Genomic DNA, 8,067 nt, shown 5'->3' with positions numbered 1-8,067 from the left:
GGTTGGAGGAAGCATGAAACAAGTCCATCTGAGCTGCTACTGCTGCCTGCAGATGGCACAAGCCTGTGCTGTACCCAACCAAGCAGCACCCCTTGCTGCTCCTTCCCAGTGTGGGGCAGCTGCTCCTGGACCTGCCAGAGTGCCTCCTACATAACCCTTCCAATAGTATCTGTGCTTTCTTATCTTGAGGAGTTGAGAATGGTTGGATTTAAGTTTTTTCAAGCATTCACCGACAATATGGTGATTGAATTGTTTTTTACATAGCATTCTTCTGAAGGGGATGCCACTCTTCAGCCTAAGGAATTATGAAATATAACTGTGGAGACTTTCCTATACTTCTCTTTGTTCAGCCTGTGCCGAGCAGCAGCTCAGAGCTTTCATAGTCTGCTATGGAGCAGCTTCCTTTCAGTCCTCATTTGTTATGGCTTGGCAAGAGCTCGAAGCAATCCTCTTCATAGGATTTAAATGGTTAGGGTAAACATTAACAGACTAAGATATTTGTTGCTTACACTTGGCAATGGTATACTAAGGAAAGTAGAGCTCTCATTGATTTTTTCCCCTACACTTATTCAAAATGAAGGAAAAAAAAAAAAAAAAGGAGGTTTGTTTTTACTGCACTCTTCAGGGATCTTGAGTCACTGTTGATGGAAAGAGTTTTTTTGAGGTCCACAGGTTCCTTTTCCTATTTCTGCGGCAGTTCTGGTAACATTTTCCCGTTTGTACTCATGTGTGACTTGGGAGATCTGGGTTCTAAAATTTGCCTCTTCCCTGAATTCTGTCTGTGCCTGGCTAGAGCACTATGGAGCCATTTAGTAACAAAAATCCCCGTTAGCTTGACTAATCCAGTGCCTTGTCTTCCTAACCTCTGCAGCCCCTGCTCCGGACCTGGTCTCCAGAGAGCTTTTCTCCCCTTCCTTATTGCCGACGGGATGATAAGCCACCTGCCTGCCTGGATCAGTGAAATTCACTTAGTTCTCACTCAGAGGGATCAATATGTGCTAGTGGTGTATGGATTTCATGTGAAAACTGCCAGCTTGATACAGAAATATTTTTTTCCTTGGGGTAGTGCTCCAGGGTAGTATGCATCATGAGCTCTCTTGCTGGCTGTGTATATGGAAAAAAAACCAACAGCCAACAATATTTTTGTATAGCAATAGTATTGTGTAACATAGGAAAGAAGAGTCTGCAATAGCAAGGTGAATGTTGTTATTTTCCTAAGGAGCACAAAACGCATCTCTTACCTTTTTCCTGCCTTTCTATCTGCACGTGCCTGCCTGTAACTGTTTGAGGACCTTACACCCTCGGGAAAGGTGTAAGACTTGATTTAAATGGATAGCAAGGAGCAATATTTCATTTGTAACTATCCGTGACCTTCCTGCTTTTTTTTCTCTGTCATTAGAAAAACTGAACAAAATCAGTTAAATAGGAATGAATGAACATTATCTTAATATGTTGCAGATTAAGTGTCCTACAGAAATGTCTTCACATGAGCCTTAGAACTGCAGCACTGGTTATGGCAGTGCAAAATCACTTAAACACCAAAAGCACAGAAGAATAAGTAAAGCTGAAGTCTTAGTCTCAGTTCAGTTAAATTGCACAAGGAATTGTAGGAATCTGAGTGATATTTTCAGAGATGAAATGCCTTTATTAGGAAAACACACTGTTGTGCTTGAGTTTTAGGGGGGGAAAAAGGCTGATGGTATCATGTGGGTGAATAGCAGAAATGGTATATCCTTCTTCTTGTTTTGTCTGGGCTTTGCACATACCAGTGATACAACTGGAAAGGAATAACCTTCCTAAGCAAGCATTTTCCAAGCAAAGGGAACCTCTGGGGCATGGAGGCACTTGGAACAATGCAATCAAATCCCATTTGTGCCAAGGGTTTGTATGGGGTCAGTTGCTTGGCTTTCTGAACAGGTGCTTGAAAAATATGACAGTCTTCAGGAATCTGAAGGATACAAGCAGCAAACTTATCCTAAGAGGTTAAAAATAAGTGGGGAAAATAGCCAAAACCCTCTCTTCTCAGTATGAAAGATGTTGATACTTCTAGATTTTTTTCCAGAAACTGAGCTGTGCGCTCTCTTTTTACTCCCTGGATGTGATAGGTAAAAAATGTCCTAACTAATATGAATCCAAGCGGGACTTTGTAGTCAGGACAAATGACATTTCAAAGCGCTGTGGCAACCGGCTATGTTCCAGCTTGTTGCTCTTGAGTACGATGTGCAGGATCACTTGCTCCACGTTGGGCTACCTGCACTGTAGGTTCCCACATCTGAGCTGCTAGCTTGGCTTAGAGTCAAGTTCTTGTAGTCTTCAAGTGCAATTAATCTCTGTGAAACATCTGTCTTGCAAAGAAGTTATTTATGCTTTTAAAATGATTATTTTATGCGTGGACTGTGGCCGCTTCTGGCCCACTTAGCTGTGGCTCTGGGATCTGCAGTTCAGGGAGTGCAGTTCTACCTTCCTTGTCCCTCCTGTTGTGCACAAAGTACACTGACAGCTTGCTCATTTATGTGCATGGGATGTTTCACAATATACCACTTTGCCTCTGTAATTATAGTTTAACATTAAAAAGAATGCACTTTGCTCCCCGCTCTTCTAGGGAGCTGTTCTGCAGCTGTGTTTCAGCCAGACACTTCAGCCGTAGAATGGAAATATAATTATCTCAAAATAAGCAGCATTTCCTTAGCAGATGACATTTTGTGCACATAAAGTTGCTTGGTTTTCTGATGTTCACTGACCTGTATAATTGCTTTCTTCTGTGGTTTGTTTGTTTGTAGCATGGCAGTGACAATGCACTTGGAGCAAAGGTACAATGAAGGGGAGATGGATGGGCTGCCACAGGACTGGTGCCCTGTCACTGGAGGGGTGGGAAAGGGGCACAGCAACATGTGTGATAGGCTAGTAGCATTCAGCAAGGAGGAAAGGGAGGATTCATAATGGAAGAAGCAGTGTTACCCAGTTGAAGTGAACTTATTAGGAGTGATTTTAAAATTCCATGACAAACACAGCTGCTGCAGCCAAGTATAGGATTTCTTGCTATGTAAGGGAGTCTTTCATGCTACGTTGGAACTGCTTGAGATGATAGCCTGAGTACTATACGTGTGTGTAGGGGCTCCTAAAGGTTGTAGTGGTGGAACTGATGCAAGATGGAGGAGCGTACAGACTTAAAAGCTTACTCATCTCTGGAAATCAAAGTCCAGCCTCTGGACTGTCTGGCTGGGATTTCAGAATGGTTTGACTATCAGATAGGATGAAGAAAAACAATGAATCAACACTAATATGCTGTAGTTTTACATGAATCTGCTGACAGTAGTGGGATTGGTCCTAAATTTTTATGATGTAGGATCAGAATTAAGAAGAGTTTGTGACTGAAATCTGGGCTTCTATACTCTGTCAATTTGTATCACAAAGACTGTATTATCCAGGCACGAGTTTTCACATTTAATACCATGTTACATACGTCCCTTGATGAACAAAGGACTGTAATGTAATTGGGTTCAACCATCACGTTAAACCCTCAAGAGAACAGAGTTCAAGCTGTTAATAAATTGCTCCCGAATTCCAGCATAAAATTGAAGGTTGGTGATTCCATCTGTTGTTTTAATAGAGATAGAGAATGATTACTTAAATATTTTAGCAAAGCTCAGCTGAGTAATGACCAAAGAGATGCGATGGGACATAATTATCTACAAAACTCAGCACAACTGACTCACTGTGATGGCACGATAAGACAAAAATGACAGGGAATGATTCAAAAAACTTGGCTTTCTTTTTCCTGTCTATTTCCAGTCTTCCCCAGAAATCCTTCATTCTGGAGAAACCTACACACTGGATGGAGCCTCTGCTTCATGTAAGGAGGTGTTCTTTCTAAGACATGGCAAGGCCCAGCTGTGAGCTGGGCGCCTCTCATCTAGAACGTCTTGCTCTGAAGATGGTTATTTCAGAGCTTCCCTGGGCGTAGCAATGAGTGTACTTGGAGTAGCAATGGGATGAAGAAAATGGTAACTGCTGCCTGGCTGTGCTGAGGGTGGGTGGTAGGAGGAGGGAGGAATAATTGGATAAGCAAGCAGAACTTGTACAGTAGGAAAAGTTTTTTAATCAGTAATACTTTCTTGTGATGTAGGTATTTTTCTTAGTCTTTCTTGGTTATTTTTTTAGTTCTTATTGAGGATTAACTTGTGCTCATTTTAGTTTTTATAGGTATGCAGTGCAGAAACTACAACTGCTGTGCTCAAAGCTGTAGTGTGGGTGAAGGCTGAGGGAGGAAGGCGATGCTCTTTTTCACACGATTTTCCTTTTGCTGTGGGAGTGGTGGGAAGTGCTGAGCACTGACCGTGATTCCCCTTCTGCTTTTCCTTCTGGTGGCAGTGCCAGTGGCTCAGCTGCCCTGAAAGAATGCTGGCTGTGATGACCACGAGCCATTTGCTACAGCTGCAGAGCCTCTGCTTGCTGTTGGGCTAAAGTCAGGCAGGCAGCAGAGGATCCGGCCCATCCAGACGCATGCTGCCTGCATTACGAAGTACAAGCCTGTTTCCTAGGTGAGAGGGTGGCAGGATTTCTTTCAATTAAAATTAAATTTGTGTTTCTGTGCCAGGATGTAAAACGTTTTTGCATAACAGAAGGTTTCTTTGTTGAAGTGTAGTCAAAGACTTTACAGTGTGAAGTTTAAAAATACACCGTATTGAATTTTCTAAAACCTCCACATTTCTGTAACTGGGTCATCTATCCATTAATTCGTACCCTTTATTGCAGAGATATTAGTATAGATTTTTTTTTTATAGCATTAATCTGCTGTAATGGGAATTTTTTTGCTTCTAAAATAAAAGCCCATTAAGCATTTTTCAGTTCATGCAAAAATACAATAACGTGATAGCCTGATTAAAAGTTATTAAATCTGCTAATGGTGCACAGTGGCTAGGAGAGGACTGTTAGATAAACAAGGGAGAATTTCTCTATCAAATAATAATTACTTTATCCCCCTGAATCTATCTGTAAGCAGACCTCCCACTTCCTTGTCAGCATTTTTAGGAACAGATTAATGAAATGTGGGGAATGATTTACATATGAAAATTGCACATGTAATTTTTTAATATTTTGTAGTCACAGCAGACGTAGGTGACAACACAACTGTCTTCGAGTTTTTGCCAAAATGTAAATGTATCCTGTTGCGTTTGGTAAGTTAATGTGTGTCCAGAGGGAATGAGCAAGGATGGCAGAGAAATTCAGCTCTGTATACAACAAAGTTGAACTGTTGGTTTCTGTGTCCTTTTTCTCTCCCTCCAGCATTCCTGGAGCTGCAGATACACCCAGGCTGCACCTCAGCCACAGGAGCAGACCAAAAAATGAAAGTGCATTTTTTGACATGTCTTCTGCCATTTAGAACGTTCCTATTCTGATGGGGTTCTAGCCGATGTCCCTTAAAGCATGCCAGGCTGCTCTCAGCCTTGGGTGCATCACTGCTGGGCAGGAGGTGGCACGGAGCAGCAGGGCTGTGGTGGCCCAGGCTGGCAGAGGGGCATCCTGACTGAGGGCTGCACACCTGCAGCACCCAGTGTCTGGGAGAAGTGCTGCAGATTTGAGCTGCATGGGAGAAGCAGTCTCAGCTCGGGAGCTCTGAGTGGTGTCAGGACAAGTTCTGATTACAGCCTCTGCAGAGAGACTTGCTGCTGCATGAGGAAGCTGGGCTGGTATTTGTCACCCATGGGTGGTGCCGTCCCTGTGATAGAGATGGTGAATCTTCTCACATCACTTTAGGCTTCCTACAGAAAGCAGAGTCTGTGTGTCTGTATGCATTGCCATACCTGGGGTCTCTTGCTGGGGCGCAGTGTGTAGCTACACTGCTGATCTCTACAGCAAATTGGATGTGCTTCAGTGGAGTTGCTCCAATTTATGCCTGAACAGAATTAGGCCTTCTACATGGGTTGGATTCAAATTATTGCTTGTCACAGCCACTGTGCAAAGTCATCTGATGTTAATTCATTGGAATACTGGGGATTGTCTGTGCTCTCAGCTTGTCTTTTACCATCAAAGAAATATTCCAAACTGAAACGTATCTGCTCTTGCGCAGCAGTTCCGGCCTCTTCCTGCAACTCAGAGAAAGGGTGAATCTCTTGTAGCAAACAGTGAGCAAAAAAGAAGCTGGAAAGAGGATATGAGTTGTAGAATGTTTAAAACTCATTCCGAGCAAAAGAAATAGCTTATCAATGCTTCTTTGAAAAGCAAAAATACATACAACCATTTTGTGGGAGCTGTAGGGCTTAGGCAGCTGCAAAGTACTGTTTACAGATATCTTTTCCATTGGCCAATTACTCTGCCTATAACACTATGTTAGGGACCCTTTTGCTCTGTTTTGATTTTTCTTGGTCACTTGTGGGTGAAAATCTTAGGGAAAATGGTAACACAAGACTGAACTTGGTCTGCAGATCTAGAAGGGCTCTCCACAGAAAGCAAGATGAGACTTGGAATAGGGCCTGCAAGTTCAACTCGATCCTATCTATGACTCCTGTCACTCAGTAAGGGAAATGTGACTTATGAGTGACTGTATGTAACTGTTGAGTCACGGCCTGAACCACTGATTTGAGCACCTGGGGAAAGGACCTGGTCAGCCCTGGGAGCACAGGTGAAGGCAATTCAGCTGTGTGACTGCAAAGGGTGGAGCCTGGCTGCACCTCTCTTAGACCTCATTTAAGGGCTGACTGGTAGCAGGGAAGGATCTCTTTCTGGAGATCTCTTATTTGTAGGGTTTTTGTCTGTGAGTCTAGTCTTTGGAGATGGGCAAGTTGTACTTTTGTCCTTCCCTTATAATACTTTCCTATTGTTCTAGTCCCTTTGTCATTACTCTTTCTGTATTATCATTCCATTGCACTGATCTTTCTGTTTTTTGCAGTGACACTTCAAATAGTTTTTCTGAGGTGAGAAATAATTTTGATGCTTTTTCTTCATTATCAGATGGTGTAATACCAGAAGGTTAGATACACATTATCAGTTACAGACTCCTGCTTTTAAAAGTTAATGAAAATTCTGAGGAAATTCTGGATATGACCATTTTCAGGCCTTCCCTCTGTCTGTGTTATTGTTTATGTGCCACTGGCATGCTTTAAGGGACTGTTGTTTGAATTCCATAAGAGTAGAAACATTTTAAATGGCTAAAGACATGTCAAAAGTACACTTTTCATAAAGGAATAATTTGTCTAAGACATGTACGTAGTGTAAAAATGTACTTACCAGAATACATTGCTGGATAGTAATGTAAGACTTTTGTGTTCTCTGTAAGAATCCTTGTTTTTTCTGATCCATCAATCTTAATAGTTTCTCCCAATTAGAGGAGGGAATGGAGATTTCAGATGGCTTTGTTTCAGCCCTCTAGTCCTGGGGCTTGAGCAGGTTTGTCAGCCATGCTGCTGTTCTAACAGTGGTGAGTGATGAACTTTGCTCATGGACTTCAGTAGGTGATCTCTTATGAAACATTTGTAAAATCATACATGTGCCAGGAGTTGAAGCTTTATGATGGCTGGTCAGTTTTTGTGAAGAGCTTTCAGGTTCTTCAGCATAGCACATTGTAAAGATGCCTAGCATTCGGAAAGCAGCTCACAAAATCTAGTTTTATAACTGAGTAATGACTCTAAAAATTCCAGTGTTACCTTTGTCATCAATATTGTGTAGAGAAAATGCCCGTGGGATCATCTGTGGGATGAACACTTCTCTTTGGTCTACTGAATCTGAAATGTCTATTGAAGGTGCTGTTTCTGGTAGTTTCTGTATGCTTACAGGAAACACTAGTGGATAGGAGCAAGTATTTTGGGAGTTGATGCTTCTTGACAGCCTGTTCCAGTCATCATCCCATTGACTCTCACCAGCCGTTCTGTCATTGATCTCTGGGGTTCTGTGGAGCAGTTAGTCATTCTGAATTAGCTAGCTCTGGCTTGCTTCACCGGTTGAGGTAATAATACTCAAGTTTCCCGAGTCCCCTTCAATGTGCTCATAGGCTGTCTTTGCCACCGGTGGAAAAACTGAATCAAGAAGCTGACCTCCTTTTCTCTTTACTTAGTTTTTTCTTTCTGTGGG

The sequence above is a fragment of the Phasianus colchicus genome, chromosome 9 (genome assembly GCF_987193195.1).
Source record: "Phasianus colchicus chromosome 9, bPhaCol1.hap1.1, whole genome shotgun sequence".
NCBI classification, from domain to species: Eukaryota; Metazoa; Chordata; class Aves; order Galliformes; family Phasianidae; genus Phasianus; species Phasianus colchicus.
The sequence above is the reverse complement of the archived record's forward strand: the minus strand, read 5'-3'. Positions refer to the sequence as shown.